Here is a 17,643-nt window from a genome sequence, read left to right on the forward strand (position 1 = left end):
CATGTAAAAATGAAGGCAGGTTCTGGGAGGGTGTTTGGGCAGGTGTCCAGTGGCTTGAGAGGACCCACCAAGTGGGGTCCGTGGAGCCTCTCCAGCCTTGTTCATCTGAACAATCAACCTGGAACCTAGCTTCACCCCTGGGGCCCCCTCTCTCACTTCTCACTCTTCGGCACCTACTGATTCAACTTTACTAACACTCCCACCTTTCTCCCTCCTTCAGCTCCGCTCCAGTCCAGGTGTCCTCACTCTCCCCTGCCAACTAGGGCTGTGTGCTCTCTGGCCCACTCTCCGCCCGCCAACCCCACAACCCCGGCAGCCAAAGTGAGCACTATAAACCACAACCCTGGCTTTTTCAAATTCATCCACGTCTTTACTGTTCCCAGTACACAAGTCGAGGTCACACAAGGTGCTCTGATAACTTCAGCCTGCCCATGTCCCCAGCATGAAATTCACATCTTGCCCATTCCTCTCCTGGTTTCTAGCACTGCAGGGTTGCCGGTCGTCTCCGTGTTTCTTGAACTCACCCTCCTCGTCTCCGTCCTCTGCCTTTGCACACGCTTTCCCCCAGTGCTTCTTGTCTTTCTGCATCCCTACCCCTCATTCATCACTCTTGTACATCCTGCACAACCCAGCTCCACAAGGCTTCCCTTAATCCTCAAGCCGTGTCAGTCCTTCTGTCCTTCGGTCCCCACAGCACCCCATTTGCCGTGCACCCGGGTTGTGCAGAAATGACCCGCCTGTGGCTGTCCTTCCCCTTGACCTCCTGAGGCCGGCACCGTGGTTGGTCATCTCTGTATTGTCAAGGCACAGGATCTGACATCTAGTGAGTGCTCATGGAAGAAAGACACAGTCAGTGAAGGAGGGGAGGAAGAAGAATGGGAGGGAAGCCTTCAGGTAACTGATAGAGCTTTTATATCATATATTACAGTGTTAGCTGGATAGGATCTGCACAAGGTGACCATGCTATAAGGATCCACCAGGGAAGAGGCGTGGCCTCTGGGACTCGGTGGCAGAGGGGGCAGGTCACCACGAGGTTTGGCGTGGGCAAAGTTTCTAGTTTTGAAATCCCAGAGCCTTCACCAGAGCCAATTCATTGGCCATGGTTAATGAGTCCTTGCTGGCTCCTATGAAGAATAATGTGGACTGCACTTGGGCGGCCCGCCCCCGAGACAAAGGTGACAATGCAACTGCAAACAAACGCTTATTGAGCATCTATTATGATCAGAGAGTGTTCCTAGCATTTCTGTCTTAAATTATTTTATTCTCACAACTCTTCTTCCTTATCTCTATTTCATAGATGAAATAACTGAGAGAGAGAGTTAAGTAACTTGTTCACAATCACACAGCTTATAAATGCTGGAGCTAGGATTGCAACCCGAGTAGTTAAGCTCCAGGACTGTTTTCTTAACCTTTACTCAAGCTCTGCTGTGCTGGCTACAGCCTGCAAGGTGAGCAAGGAGGCATTTCACGAGCAGTGGGTGAGGTTAGGTCCCATCCGAGGCCCAATGCCTCTTCTGTGTCCTGGGGCCAGCCCAGACCTCTCTCCCACCCACTGACTCTGGACGGAGCTCCGGATAGGAAGCCTCCTGCTCCCCACCCACCCCCTTCCCCACCGAGATGGTCTTTCGAGTTGGCATCAATAGTGTAAAGATCGCAGCCGTAGCCTGTGACCGTGTGTTCTCTGCCCCTCGAGCTGTGGTTGTACTCAGGAAAGGAAGTCGTACGTCTACCTTCCTAGACACTCGGTGGGAAAGTGGGCCCTTGTCCTTCCTTGGGGGATGTGGTCTTCAGTTCAAGAAGCTATGGCCCAGGAATGGGGTCTCAGACACTATGGAGTGAGTGACCAAGGGGACCAGGGACTCATCAGAGCCCTTGACACCTTGCTCTCCTCACGGCAGCAGGTGGCAAGAGGGGAGACCCAGTGTTTATACCTGGTACACTCACGTGTTTGCACCTCCTTTCCTGGGAGCCTTGCCCACCTCTCCTGCCCTGAGCTCTGGGCAGCCTCCTGTTGACATGCTTTTCCCGGGAGAAACCAGATGCTCCTTCTGATAACAGATCATTAGATTCAGAAGAACCCCATCTCAGCCCCACCTCTCTGTAGAGTGACCCAGATAAGAGGCTTTCTCCATACAGCTACAAAGATCAGAGCTGGGTCCAGGGAGGAAACTACAGGGAGTTGGGGAAGCTTCCCAGAACCAGGACACAATGCTGAAGAGGTAGAGGGTCCTCTGCCTCTGGGAGGTGAGTGCGAGGGGACGGGAAGTCTCCATGTAGAAGTGATCCCCACCCCAGGATAAAGGCTGGCTAGTTGGCCATTCCTAGCTCCCTCCAACTCTGACTCTTCTTTTTGATCTCTCCCCCTCTGGGCCCTCTCCATCTTTCTATGTCCCCTGAGGCCCCTCCTTCCTGGCCCTGAGCATTGAGGGCCCTGAAGCCAACCCTGCAGCAGCACGGTGTCCCTGTGGCACATGGACCCTGTATCGGGGACGCAGGCCCTGTGCTGCAGGCCCTGCTGCTGCCAGCACTACGGCCGAGGGCAAGCTCCGCCCCTCTCTGGACCTGCCTCCTTATTTACATGATAGCAGGTGGAGCCGATTGTAGTCACTAAAATTCCTTTGAGAAATAGCAACCTCCGTTTTCATGTGGAGATATTCCTCTGCGGGTGCCTGAGGTAGGAAGGAGGTGGAGGAAAAAGGATCTTTATGACCAGGGGAGCAATGCTGTCACATTGCTTCTGAAATGGATGGCAAGAGGAGGAGGAAAGAGGAAGGATGAGCTGGGAAGATAGAGAAACGGAGGGAAGTAGGCACAGCACCTCCTAGGCAGAGAGAAAACCTGCAGATAGCAGTCATTTCCTGGCTGCAGCAAGAACCCCAACTCCACCTGCTTTGCCGATCCCAAGTATAGCCTCCATTGCTTGTGACAGTTTGGGATGAGGGGACCATGGGAGGGGCTTTTCGTTGCCAGTTGACATGGAGTGAAGCAGAGGTGATGAGGTCAAACAACAGGGAGCTGGAAGCCAGGAGGACCACCTACCTGAGTATGAGCTCTAGGGAATCCACTGACTCTGGGAGCCAGCCATGGAGCCGGTGTCCAGGATGGTGTCTTAATCAGGGGTGTTGGAGCCAGAATGCTCTGGCCGTGTCTGGGTTATGAGTGGACACAAATCACAAGCTTAGACCTGCCCACCTTGGGTTCCCATGAGTTGAGGGTTTGGGGAGCTGTCCATGAATCAGCCTCTCCTCTCCCGACCTCATCGTTACACACACACACACACCCCCGGACTGCTGCAGCAGAGGTAGCACCCTGGACTGGCTGATTCCTGCCAGGGTGGGGCTGGGAGGTGCGAGAAGAGTTGGGGGCCTCCAGCTGCAACTCGGTGCAGCCAGGAAGCCAGGCAAACCAGGCCAGCAACTATTAAATGGCACCATAAAAAGAAATTATTTTTCAGAAAATATTCATAAAACCCTGTTTTATTTCAGTTCTGGGCTTGCAAACCAGTTCCTACGTTTTCTCTCTTTGTATTTTTCATTTCTTCTTCCCTGATCAGTCACAAAAAAAGAATGATAAAATTTCCAACCTGGAGACACAAGTCCCCAGGCAAGGATTGGAGAGTCACAGGCTTCCCAGATGATCCCTCCCTAGTTCTCACCTGCCTCCTGTTCCCCGAGACTCAGGAAGCGTGGAAAGAGGACGGAGCAGGATGGTAATACGGAGAGAGGAGAGGAATACAGGAGGAGACAGGCGGACAAGAGAGAAAACTGTACAGAAGATGGAGTGAGGATCCAGGAGTGAGGGATCAGCAGAGAGAGAGACAGAGACAAAGAGGGAGAAACAGACAGACCATGCTGGAGAGCGATGAAGAGGAGAAGGAAAAAGTAGTCAGAAGAGGCTTCGGTGGAGAGAAAGAAAAACGACGATGGGAGAGGATCCAGGGGGAGGGACCAGACCACCCGGAGTCGGAACACAGCAGGGTCTCGGTGAAAGCAAGGCAGCCACAGCATGGGCTGCCAGTACAGACTGCTGCCCAGGATGAGGGGCCAAGACACACGGGCCTCTAGGGACATTCCTGGGAGCAAGCAGCCTCCTCCCCACAGGGAAACTTGAAAAACACAAATTCCCTGCTTGATCTCCCCAGTTCAATAGAGCAGTCCCTTCACCCTTCATCCTCCAACAAAGATTCTTCAGGCTCAGCCCCAGTCACGGGTTGGTCTTCAGGGGTCCTGGGACCTGGCCCTGACCTTGCCCCCACTCCCAAGGAGTCCCTCTCTCAGCCTCATTTCTCTCATCTCTATAATGGCCATAATAAACATAGATCTGGCACAGGTTGCAATGAGATAGTGGATGGAAATCAAGCCCCAATACATGGTTAGTTGTTATTGCTGCCCCTGAGGGCTGCAGAGACCAGCAGCTAGGTGCAGGGTTGGGAAGCGGCCGCTGCCGCTGGAGGCCTGCAAGTGTTTCAGCCCTGGAGGGTGAGGTCCAGGCACAGCCAAGGGCAGTGGCCTGAGTGGTGAGCAGGCGCAGACCTGGACCACTTCACTGAGCATATTTAGAAGCTGGTGCTTTATCAGGGAGGTAATTGGAACCAACGGGTCAGTTGTGGGGCCCAGAGCACATCACCCAAGTTTTCTGTTCCCCTGGCATTATGGTATTTGATTTTGCAAGTCACCCTAGCTCCAAAATCACTGCAGATGGTGAGTGCAGCCTTGAAATTAAAAGGCTCCTTGGAAGAAAAGCTATAACAAACCTAGACAGCTTATTATAAAGCAGAGAAATTATTTTGCCAACAAAGGTCCGTCTAGTCAAAGCTATGGTTTTTCCAGTAGTCATGTATGGATGTGAGAGTGGGACCATAAAGAAGGCTGCATGCTGAAGAATTGATGCTTTTGAACTGTGGTGTTGGAGAAGACTCTTGAGAGTCCCTTGGACTGTAAGGAGATCAAACCAGTCAATCTTAAGAGAAGTCAACCCTGAATAATCTTTGGAAGGACTGATGCTAAAGATGAAACTCCAATACTTTGGCCACCTGATGCAAAGAACTGACTCACTGGAAAAAGACCATGATGTTGGGAAAGATTGAGGGCAGGAGAAGAGGGGGGCAATAGAGGATGAGATGGTTGGATGGCATCACTGACTCGATGGACATGAGTCTGAGCAAACTCCAGGAGATAGTGAAGGACAAGGAGGCCTGGGGTGCTATAGTCTATGGGGTCGCAAAGAGTCAGACATGACTTAGCGACTGAAAACGACTAAGCTTCTGTCCTGTGGAGGAGCCTTAGGGGTGGGTGGACCCTGGCTTAGGGCAGGAAGGGAGAGGTTGGAGGAGGGATAAGGCTGGCCCTTATTTTCACCCTAAGGAATCTGTGCCTGAGCCTGGTTCTGACCCCACACTCTCAGATGTGGGGTGGGTGAGATGTGCCCACTGTCACAGGGATCTGTGCCCTTGTGGGCCTGAGGACATCTAATTGCCTTGGACCTGGAGGATGCAGGAAAGGTTGCAGCAGGAGGCTGGGCTTGGGCAGGGCCTGGGGTCTGGTGTGAGCAGCTGCAACCTGCAAGGTCCTAAGACTTTGCCCTGTGGGCAGCAGAAGCCACAGGCAGCTTTAGAACAAAGCAGTGCAATGTCGTGTAAAAGCCTGATGGCCTGGGCCCTGTCTCTCCTCCCTCTGAGTCTCTGTTCCCATCAGCAAACTAGAAGAGCTCCCTTGAGGACTTAGGGTCAAGCGGATGTGCCTGTGCTTATAGAACCTAAGTGCTCTGAGTGCTTTGTGGTGGTGGTGAAAGAAGGTAGTGAAGATGACAAAGGAGGAGGGCATTTACTGAGCCCCGCCTCCCCCCAGGCCCTGCAGCTCACAGGGACACAATGACACGGGAAGTCTCATGGTCCCAGGGACTCTCCTCCATGAAGGTGGAGCAGGGGGGGAGGGCATGGGCCACTCTATATTGGAAGAACCCTGACAATGACTGACTGCGAAGCTCTGTTTCCCCACTCTCTGAGGAGCAGTCCCCCTGGGCCAGACCCAAATGTGCAGAACCGGAAGCCCCCCAGGGCAACTTCAGCTGGGATTTGAACCTGGACCATGCTGGTTGGTGAAGGCTTACCTGCCGTCTCATTACTGCCACCAGGAGGCGGTGTTGCCCGGCCTGTGACCTTGAGCTCCAAACAGGTGACCTGGAAGAGCAAGGCCTCAGCTTGGGAACTGGAAAGGATCAGGCTTGCCTTTGGTTTTGGGAACAGATAAGAAGACCACCAAGAGCAGACTTGCCCAAGTCCTGTTGGCACATTCAAGGTGGAGGCTGAGTCTAGATTTCCAGTCTCCCAGGTGCCCTCCTGGTCTCAGCACACTGGCTCACCTGGATGTAGGGCAGTGGGCCAGCATCCAGTTCACCTCAGCTTCCGACACCTTCCCCCCCAGTGAGCTCGAATCTGCAGGGAGGGCAGGCCCTATGTTTGGAACTTCTTCAGAAATATTCATGCACCCAATGGGCTTCCATGGTGGCTCAGACAGTAAAGAATCGGCCTGCAACATGGGAGACCTGGGTTCAAACCTTGGGTCGGGAAGATCCCCTGAAGGAGGAAATGGCAACCCACCCAGTATTCTTGCCTGGAGAATACCATGGACAGAGAAGCCTGACAGGCTACAGCCCATGGGGTTCTAAAGAGTTGGACACGACTGAGCAACTAACACTCTCAGTGAAGTATCATTGAGTGACTACACCATGCTGCGCATTGAGCTCCCAGCTAGAGAACTGGTCCTCTCTGTCTCCCAGAGTCCACAGCTTCGGGGGATACAGGCGCCAGGAGTAACACTACAACAGGTGATGGTTACCCTGAGGGCAGGGCCAGCCTCAGGACTTAGAGTTGACCTGGAAGCACACTGACCTCCTCCTCAAGCCTCCTTCCCCTCTCCGTCCCCATTAATCCTGCTTCCCAGTTCACCCACCCAATCTCTCCAGGCACATGTCCCCTTCCTTCCCCCGACAAATCCACACTCCTGCCACATAGAACTCCTCAAGATTCCCTGAACAGAGCCCCAGTTTTCTGACTCCAGTTACCAGCCCCCACTGTCCCCTACATAGATAATTTCCCATTCTCCCTATTTTTACCTGAAATTTTCCTCTTGTTCTCCAAGACCTCATTTCATTCTACCTCCTCATAGACATTTCCCTGGCCTACCAGCCTCACAATTTACACCTCTTCTGAAGCATGGGCTTCATATAAACAGGCTTAGATTATGGTTTTCTTATGTCTAGTTGCTCTAAAGAAAAAAAAAGGCAAAGCCCATGGTGCAGAGACCTTACTCATCCTTGTATTTCCTGAGTGAAGTCGTTAAAATAGAGGATATGTGACTGATATCTAGTTCATTAACTTTATAGCTGAAGATTAAGTACCATCCAAGATCAGTACTGAATTTATTTTATCAAAAGAAAAACTGAAAGCAATGCAAACCTCTGGGTACAATACAGGTCTGAGTCTTCCCTCTTGTATGCATGGTTTCTAAGAGAAATTCTCCAAGTCAGTGTTTATCAATAGGGATAATATCACCACCCACAGGGTGTTTTGAAACTCTGCAGGGGGATTTGGGCTCTCATATATTTGTTGGGAGGGCACTTGATGCTTGGTGTCCTGTAAGGAGTTCCACAAAGAGAATTATTCCCTGTCCTGCACAATGTTTGCACATCTTGCCGGACATTCGTCACGAGAGAAAAAGCCATTTGTATTATCTGAGTTTAAAACCATTTTACGTAAACACAAAGTTGTGGGGTTTTTTGCAAAGTTTTCATATACATACTGCATCTTACAGGAATGCAATTGCCCCGCACACTGAAAGACAAGTGTACGTTGTTTTGTTCCAAACCTTACCAAGAGCTACTCACCACTTCTGAAGGCCACCTTATGGACAGCACTGCTTGTGCATTTGAAGCATCAGAGCAACACACCTGTATCCCACTGCATTTTAGCAGTTACATTCATGGTGATTCAACAAAAAGGGGTGTGGACAGAGAATGTCTCCTGCCATATCAGTAAACAGGATATTTCAGCCCTCAAGCCATCAGTCACTGTAGCCATCAGACAGTGCACCTTGTGGGGATTCAGGATGGAGAAAAACAGGATACCAGCCCTAGATAGCTCAGTTCAGTTCAGTCGCTCAGTTGTGTCCAACTCTTTGAGACCCCAAGGACTGCAGCATGCCAAGCTTTCCTGTCCATCACCAACTCCCAGAGCTTGCTCAAAATCATGTTAAGGTGCCCATCAAAGGAATGTGCCCAGACTCTTGCATCCTTCCATACAGAGAGAAGTGCTAAATTCATTAACTTGTGATGTCTAGTTTTTCTTTAATTAACAGTAATCTCTTGATGTTCCAACTACCTTTTTTTTTTCATTTATTTTTATTAGTTGGAGGCTAATTACTTTACAATATTGTAGTGGTTTTTGCCATACATTGACATGAATCAGCCATGGATTTACATGTGTTCCCCATCCCAATCCCCCCCCTCCCGCCTCCCTCCCCATCCCATCCCTCTGGGTCTTCCCAGTGCACCAGCCCTGAGCACTTGTCTCATGCATCCAACATGGGCTGGTGGTCTGTTTCACCCTTGATAATATACTTGTTTCAATGCTGTTCTCTCAGAACATCCCACCCTCGCCTTCTCCCACAGAGTCCAAAAGTCTGTTCTGTACATCTATGTCTCTTTTTCTATTTTGCATATAGGGTTATCATTACCATTTTTTTAAATTCCATATTTATGTGTTAGTATGCTGTATTGGTCTTTATCTTTCTGGCTTACTTCACTCTGTATAATGGGCTCCAGTTTCATCCATCTCATTAGAACTGATTCAAATGAATTCTTTTTAATGGCTGAGTAATATTCCATTGTGTATATGTACCATAGCTTCCTTATCCATTCATCTGCTGATGGGCATCTAGGTTGCTTCCATGTCCTGGCAATTATAAACAGTGCCGCGATGAACATTTGGGTGCACGTGTCTCTTTCAGATCTGGTTTCCTTGGTGTGTATGCCCAGGAGTGGGATTGCTGGGTCATATGGCAATTCTATTTCCAGTTTTTTAAGGAATCTTCACACTGTTCTCCATAGTGGCTGTACTAGTTTGCATTCCCACCAACAGTGTAAGAGGGTTTCCTTTTCTCCACACCCTCTCCAGCATTTATTGCTTGTAGACTTTTGGATAGTAGCCATCCTGACTGGCGTGTAATGGTACCTCGTTGTGGTTTGTAAGACCAGAAACTATAAAACTCCTAGAGGAGAACATAGGCAAAACACTCTCCGACATAAATCACAGCAGGATCCTCTATGACCCACCTCCTAGAATATTGGAAATAAAAGCAAAAATAAACAAATGGGACCTAATTAAACTTAAAAGCTTTTGCACAACAAAGGAAACTATAAGCAAGGTGAAAACACAGCCCTCAGAATGAGAGAAAATAATAGCAAACAAAGAAACAAAGGATTAATCTCAAAAACATATAAGCAACTCCTGCAGCTCAATTCCAGAAAAATAAATGACCCAATCAAAAAATGGGCCAAAGAACTAACCAGACATTTCTCCAAAGAAGACATACAGATGGCTAACAAACACATGAAAATGTGCTCAACATCACTCATTATCAGAGAAATGCAAATCAACTATCTTTTTTTAATTGAAAAATTCCTATATATCCTGGCTCTCCACTTACCTCTTCAGAACAATCCCTCAGACCTCCTGAAGGCCACCTTATGGACAGCACGGCTAGTGCACTTGAGGCATCAGAGCAACACTGTTGGATGACTGTCTCTGGGTTTAAGTCCTCAGTTTGCCAAATAAAATGTAATTCTCAGTTCTTAGGTTGTGCAGTTTGTTTTTTTCCCCAGTTGACAGGTGTGAGACTTTGACCACTGCATTATGTCTGCTAGTGTTCTTACGCTCAACATTAACAGACAAAATTACATATTGTTTTATTATCAACTACTTTCCTTTTATTTCTCTTTTCCCCTACAGTTAGGGCATCATATTAAATTTTAAAATCGTATGTGCAAGTGTTTTGTATTATCCAGATATTTGATTTTAGCATAGAAAGGAGCATTATAAAGTACTTGTAAGAAAAGAGGACATTGGTTGAAAACCCCTGTTCTACATGTATCTTTCAAGTCTGAGAAGTGAAAAGAACTGTGATGTTGGACCAGTCCCTAGAATCTGAAGCTAACGATCTTTTATCCTAAATTACACCAGACTTTTCTGAATGATTTGCCAAGAGATTAGTGCTTTTCAAAGGACAGGGAGCTGGCATGATCTACTGCAAAGAGCAACAGGCCTGGGCTGAAGATTCTTCTGCTAGTTACTGGTTATCTTGCCTTGAAAGTGTGACTTAACCCTCAACTTATTTGCCTCATCTGGGAAATGAAGACAAAGATAACTTACATTATAGCTTGGAATTGTGATTAACTGAAACAACAGATCAGAACTGCTTGATATGTAAAGCCCACATCGATGCAGTTTATTATGGTTGTCAGAAGGGGAAAGAAACAGGTGCCCTGAATTTTCACCATCCCTCCAACCTCCACTCAGGAACCCCAAGCTGTGTAAGTGGGAGATGATGGTTAATTCAAGCCCCAAACTGGTTTCCGGGCCTGCCACTGATTTCATAAACAACACCAAGCCAGTGGCATCCCCTTTCTGAAGTTCAGTTTTCCTACTTGAAGAAAGCAGGAATTAGAGCAGATGAGCCTTAGAGAGCCTTCTAACTATGGCAGGAGCTTTCTCCACCCTCCAACCTCTCAGTTCAGCTCCCAGGCTTTGAAAGCACCCCCTTTGCAAAGTTGGTTTGCATCAAATGCTAAAGTTCACCAACTTGCTGCCACCTTTAGCGTTTCCCAGCCCAGCAGCTTGACTGGCTTTTAAAGGGATGTTGGACTTCTTTTGAGCTTGGTGAACAGCTCCAGCTCCATGTTAGAAGTGCTCCAACCACATTCCAGCAGAGCCCATCTCTAAACAGGTCCAAAGGCACACCCAGCAACCATGGTTGGTTGTGGCGTGGAGCTCAGGGAGCCTTTGGAACGGGAGACAGGCAGAGCAGCCATGGGAGTGTGCAGTGTGGGCTGGACGGGTAAGAGAAGCCACTCAGAAGGATTTTTCCCCAAGAGCGGAGCATGAACTCCCAGTGGCTGGCTGGGTGAATAGCAGGGTCTGAGAGCACAGAGAGACAGGGTTTGGGGGTGTGGGGGCCCAGGCAAAGGATTTGAGCCAGGAGGTGGTCTTAGGGGATGTGGGGCTCAGGGAAGTAAGGGGTCTGGAGCATGACTTGGAAGTCCCTGCTATAGATTTTGGATTTGATCACTGACTGCAACGAAAAGTCTTTTCTTTGAGAAGATGGGAAAATAAGTCATGTCTCTCTGGGGTACTGAGGCTCCTGAGGAATGCAGAGGGTGCAGTGGGCCAGGGAATTCAGGAGGCACTCAGAGCTGAGCCAGCTCTCACAGTGGGCCCGGGCCTGTCTGCCTGTGCAGGCCAGAGAAACGAACACAGGCAGGCAGATCTGGTCAGACACAAAGTCCTGACCAGAGGGCCCTGGCGTGTCCACGCTTGGCCTCAGCACCCTCGTGGGTGGGCACACAGGCTGCCAGCTCAGCCCCATGTTAGAAGTCCCTCCAGGGGATGAAGCTTCCCGGGGACTCAGGCCAACCAGAAGAGGTGCTTCGCCTGCTGTGGTTTATGCTCCATGAGGCCGCTCCCTTCTCAGAGGACAGCTGCCCGGCCCGCTGCTCTGGCTCCGACACAGCTCTTCGCTTTCAGCTTTTGAATTTCAAAGTAAACCTGAGGCTGACTGCAAACAGATGGATGGGGTCATAAAAATCCCCCAAGCAGGGAGCAAAGAGGCTCGTGGTTATAAAAGAGAGGCTCCTTTGGAAGAACTATACCGGCGCCCATGCTGGGTTCCCGCCTCTGTTTGCCCTGCTCATTCTTTGCTGCAAACAGACCAACCATGCCTCCTTCTCACCCGTCCGAATCCTACTTGCTTTCAAGGCTCAGACCAGCCCCAGAGTTCCCAGGCAGACTTCTGTGACCTCCTCTCCCAGACCTTATACCTCCCCACCCACCTGGCTACCAGACTACTCTGCCTTTGAGCTCCTGGGGTTGACTTCCCACACCCCTTCACAGATATCTCCCGCATACATGGCTGGCAGCTTTTCTACATTAAATAATCTTTCAAAATATATTCTAGGCATAATTTCAGAAAACACCTTCCCCTTTGTGATTAACCCAGTGTTGGACAAGAGATTGATGCTGAATCAATGCTACATAGATGCTTTTCTTGAAAAAGCAACTTTATATAACTTCAGTAATAGTGGACAGGAAGCGGATGATGTCAGTATCACCTCTAAGCAGCTGCCACAGGGAATGTGTTATAATGTGACACAGGAAGTGTCATTGTACTGAGCAGTGAGGGATCCATTTCCAGGGTGCACTCCAGGCAGGAAGTGTCCTCACTGAAAAAGATGACTTGTTATGTTGTTGCTCTTCAGTCACTCAGTCATGTCTGACTCTTTGCAAGCCCATGGATTGTAGCACACCAGGCTTCCCTGTTCTTCACCACCTCCCAGAGTTTGCTCAAACTCACTTCCATTGAGTCAATGATGCCATCCAACCATCTCATCCTCTGTCATCCCCTTCTCCTCCTGACCTCAATCTTTCCCAGCATCAGGATCTTTTCCAATGAGTCAACTCTTTTCTTCAGGTGGCCAAAGTATTAGAGCTTCAGCATCAATCCTTACAATAATATTCAGGACTGACTTCCTTTAGGATGGACTGGTTTGGTCTCCTTACAGTCCAAGGGACTCTCAAGAGTCTTCTCCAACACCACAGTTCAAAAGCATCCATTTTTCAGCATTCAGCCTTCTTTATGGTCCAATTCTCACATCCATACATGACTACTGGAAAAGCCATAGCTTTGACTAGACCGAGCTTTGTCAGCAAAGTAATATTTCTGTTTTTTAATATGCTCTCTAGGTTTGTCATAGCTTTTCTTCCAAGTGCCTTTTAATTTCACCACTGCAGTCACTGTCCACAGTGATTTTGGAGCCCAAGAAAATCAGGTCTGTCACTGTTTCCAATTTTTCCCCATCTATTTGCCATAGAGCAAAAGAGAGCTCTTGGCAGAGGGAATGAGAAGACAAGATGAAGAACGAGGAGGTTAGGAAAGTAAAATAAATGGTAGAACACATGCAGACTTTAGAATCAGAATCCCAGTTCTGCTATTTGCAAGCTATTTGACTTTGTGCAAGGGATTCAATCTCTCTGAGCCTGAGTCTTGTTATTTGTCAGTGGGAATGATATTAATATCTATCCTGCAGTTTTACTATGAGATGTAAAGGAGATAATGATGCTCAAGATATGCTAAGTGTTTTTATCAAACAGAGCCCTGCAGACCAGGCAGATGGCAGGAGGGAGCCACCTCATCTGCATTAGCAAGAACAACTGACATCCAGTCTGGGTTGGATGAAGTGAGAACATCTCAGAAATGCAAAGATACTTGCTTCTATTTATTGAGGCCTTATGGGGCTTCCCCAGTGGCTCAGTGGCAAAGAATCCTGCAATGCAGAAGACGCAGGTTCGATCCCTGGGCCAGAAAGATTCCCCTAGAGGAAGGCGTGGAACCCACTCCAGTATTCTTGCCAGGAGAATCCCATGGACAGAGGAGCCTGAAGGGCTGCGATCCATGGGGTCGAAAGAGTTGGGCATGACTGGAGTGACTAAGCATAGCACATATTGAGGGCTTGCTGTGTGCCACCTGACAGGCAAAGAACATTTCAATCTTTACACCGTCCTGGAGAGTAAAGGCCATTGCCCCTGCTTTACAGATAAGGAAACTGAGATTCTAAGAAGTTAGATGATTTACTCATGGTCACCTAGCCAATGTCAGACTCCAAAACCCGCACACTTAAGCACTCTTCTACACTTAAAAGTTGAGTATTTGAGACAAAGAAACTAAAGTATAATACACTGTTACTTGTAACTTTTCCTGGTGCCTAGGAGTCACAGCTGAGCCTCAAAGGTAAAGACTGATGTGTTCCAATTCAGAAAAAGGAAGCCAGACTACTCCTACAGGACTTGCTGAGGGAAAACAAAACTAGCCCAGCACCCATAGACCACCCCTGCCCCACCAACCTATTTATGGGTAGCATTGAGGCCAGAGGACCCTCAGAGCAGGGATGGGAGATATGGAGGCAATGAGGATGGACTTTCAGAGCAGAAACATCAGGGGAACTGGAAGATGTTAGCCAGGGAGGGCTTGGCCCACATCATGGAGGAGCTCAGGAGTTCTGAAGAAATTCACTCATATGCCCCCAACCAGAGAAAGAGCCAGCACTTGGCCCCCTGCCACACAGAGGTGGTGCTCTCCTCCCTTCAGCTCGCCTCTGGGTCCAGCCTTGCAGGAGCCATTGAGCCTCCACTGAAGGGAAGAAGCTATGGGACTTACTCTGTGCTGACAGGGGAGTGGGGAAAAATGAACAGTGTGAATTTAATGGGAAATTTAGATTGACTTTCATCAGGTGGGAGTCTTTAATATGTGAAAAGAAGACTCTTCTAATAGCTGATAGTGACAGGAAAGTTATTGAATGGGTCTGCACAAAAGTTCATCCAGGGGTGGGACTTCCTTGGCTGTCCAGCAGTTAAGACTTCACCTTCCAATGCAGGGAGTGGGGGTTCAATCCCTGGTCAGGGAGCTTAGATCCCACATGCCTCATAGCCAAAAAAAAAAAAAAAAAAAAGCAAAACATAAAACAGAAACAATACTGGAACAAATTCAGTAAAATCTTTTAAAAAATGGCCCAAGTCAAAAAAAAAAAAATTACACAAAAACTCATTCAAGGATGAAGAGGGAGCATAGAGCCAGTTGCAGGGAATGGTTGGGAAAAAATAATAAATTTGTTTCCTCTTTGCACCCCACTGGGTCCAACCAGATAAATCAGAAATTTACATGAGGAAACCAGGCCAGTGGAGTCAGCCACACAAGCAGCATCAGGCAGGACAAGGTGAAAAAGAAACCAAACCAGACCATGGTAGGGGTTCTGCCTTTGGCTGCTCTGATAATTATTCTTACCAGTTCATTAGTAAGGAAACACAGAAGTTCCATCTCAAAAGTCACTGATGTAGCACTTCAGAACCATTAAATCCAGTTAGCATTGTGCTAACTATGTAGTAAGCTGTGTATTATTTTCATTCCCAAAATGAAAGTCCAAGTTTAAAAAAAAAAAAAAACAAAAACAACCTGCTGTTTTGTTGTGTGGATACATCTGAACTGGGTTGACCATTAGAAGTTCAGATTCTGGAGTCCAGAGAGAACAGAGTCATCATCTAGCCGGCGTGGTAAAACATTTAGTCAAAGGGCTCTACATATGAAACCCTTGAAAATGGCTTTCTTGGTCTTAAATAAGTAAACGGCTTTCTTGGTCTTACTTACTAGGTTTGATTCACAAACCTAGCACCCAAGTTCCTGTCTCGCATTAAAGAGACCCGTGTCACCGGCCAGTCGACACCCACTTTCAGTACCCTTGCTCTCCTGGAGTTCTTAGGCAGGGCACTGGGTGTCATTCTCTTCGCCCACACCGCCAGCAGCCCTGAGAAATCAGCACCACTGCCCTGCTGTATAACCACAGACACCAAGGTTTGGAAAGATGAGGGACTTTTTGGAGGGCCTCAACCCAGGAATCAAACTCAGGTCTCCCGCATGGCAGGAGGATTCTTTACCAGCTGAGCCACCAGGGAAGCCCAAGAATACTGGAGTGGGTATCCCACTCCCACGGATCTTCCCGACCCAGGAATCGAACCTGGGTCTCCTGCACTGCAGGTGGATTCTTTACCAACTGAGATATCTGGGAAGCCCTCACAGCTAGGGAGTGGCTGCAAAAACCAGAATTAAGGTCCCTAAGATGCTAATCCATGCCTTTTCAACTACCCCAAGTCACAGCCGGACGAGCCCCAGCCCCTGCCTTTTGGAGCCCAGAATTCTGCCCTGCCCAGAGCTACTCTCTTGGCCTCCCAGCCCAATTCCATGTGTGTTTCTTCATATCACATTCACTCCCTGACCTTACCTGACAGACTTCTTCCTGAGCCTGATGCCCCCACTCACCAGCCCCATGAGAACTAGAATGTCAGCTCCCGGGTTTCACACCTTCCCTGCATGTTCTCTGCTCCATGTCCACTGTCTGGCTCAAAGCCCACTCTCAAAAAGTGTTTATGGTTTGAATATTGAAAGTTCCGTCTATAGTAAAACCAGGGCTACATTTTTAAAGAGATGTGTGTCATTATAGAATATTCAAAGGCCTGGCTCCCAGGCCCTAATTCAGGAACTGACCCATTGGCCAGCTCTCAGATGCATGCCCTGTATCAATCCTTGGCCAGACCCCAAGGACCCACAGGTAAACCATACACACTCCACAGGATAACTGGACTCTGAAGTAAAGAACTTTCCTTCTGGCCCCATGTGAGGGGATCACCTGTTAACAGCAGGGTTTCTTCTGCCCTCAAGGGGCTCACAGTTTACTGAAGCATAACTAAATATGTTGGACTTCCCTGGTGGTCCAGTGGTTGAGAATCCACCTGCCCATGCAGGTTCGATCACTGGTCTAGAAAGATGCCACCTCCTGAAAGGTAACTAAGCTCTTGTGCAACAACTACTGAACCAGCGTGCCTAGAGCCCGTGCTCCACAAGAGAAGTCACCGCAATGAGAAGCCTGTGTACCGCAACTAGAGAGTAGCCCCTTCTCACGGCAACTAGAGCAAAGCACATGTGCAGTGATGAAGACCCAGAACAGCCAAAAATAATTTTAAAAATAATTAGAAATTCAAAAAAAATTTCCTTCTAAAAAATAAATAAATATATCGAGGGTGGTGATTTACAGATTACAGATCATCTTCACAGTAAAAACTGAGGCCCAGAAAGGGAAAGGGGGTATGAGTTAGTGATGGTACCAGAGAGCAGGGGGAAGGGGATGAGGGGCCGCTGAGGGGAGTGGGACCCCCTTTCACTGTGCCAGACTCTGTGCTCTGTGCTTCATTTGAAGCCTCACTTTAATCTCCCCGCAACCCCAAACAGGATGCATTTATTACCCCCCATTTTATAGAAGGGAAAATTAAGTCCCTGAGGACATCACAGGAATGATGGGACTCACCTCATATGAGGGCTAAGGGGAGAGTCAAAGTAAGAAGAGAAAGCAGAAGGCTCAGGTGAGGTGGGAGAGGTGGCAGGGAAGGATAGGAAAAGCAGGCTGGCCCTGCATCAGCCATTCAGCCTGGGTCTGACTGATGGAAGGCAGGACTGTGCTGCATTGGCCTCCCTTCCAGACTAGCAAGGGCCCAGCACTGGCTTGCATCTGTGTCCTTCACAGGCTGGAATGCAAAGCTGAAGGGCGCCTGCAAACTTTGGGAAGGATATTAATAGAAAGAAATCCTTGGAGCTTCCAGGGCATCCCAGAGGGAGCCTACCCAGTGTGTGTGTGTGTGTGTGTGTGTGTGTGTGTGTGTGTGTGTGTGTATGTGTGTATATATATACACATGCATATACATATACAGGAATGACATCATAGAAGGCTTCCTGCAGGAGGCACTGCAGGAGCTGAATCATGAAGAATAAGCAT

Source organism: Dama dama, chromosome 20 (genome assembly GCF_033118175.1).
Source record: "Dama dama isolate Ldn47 chromosome 20, ASM3311817v1, whole genome shotgun sequence".
In the NCBI taxonomy this organism is placed as follows: domain Eukaryota; kingdom Metazoa; phylum Chordata; class Mammalia; order Artiodactyla; family Cervidae; genus Dama; species Dama dama.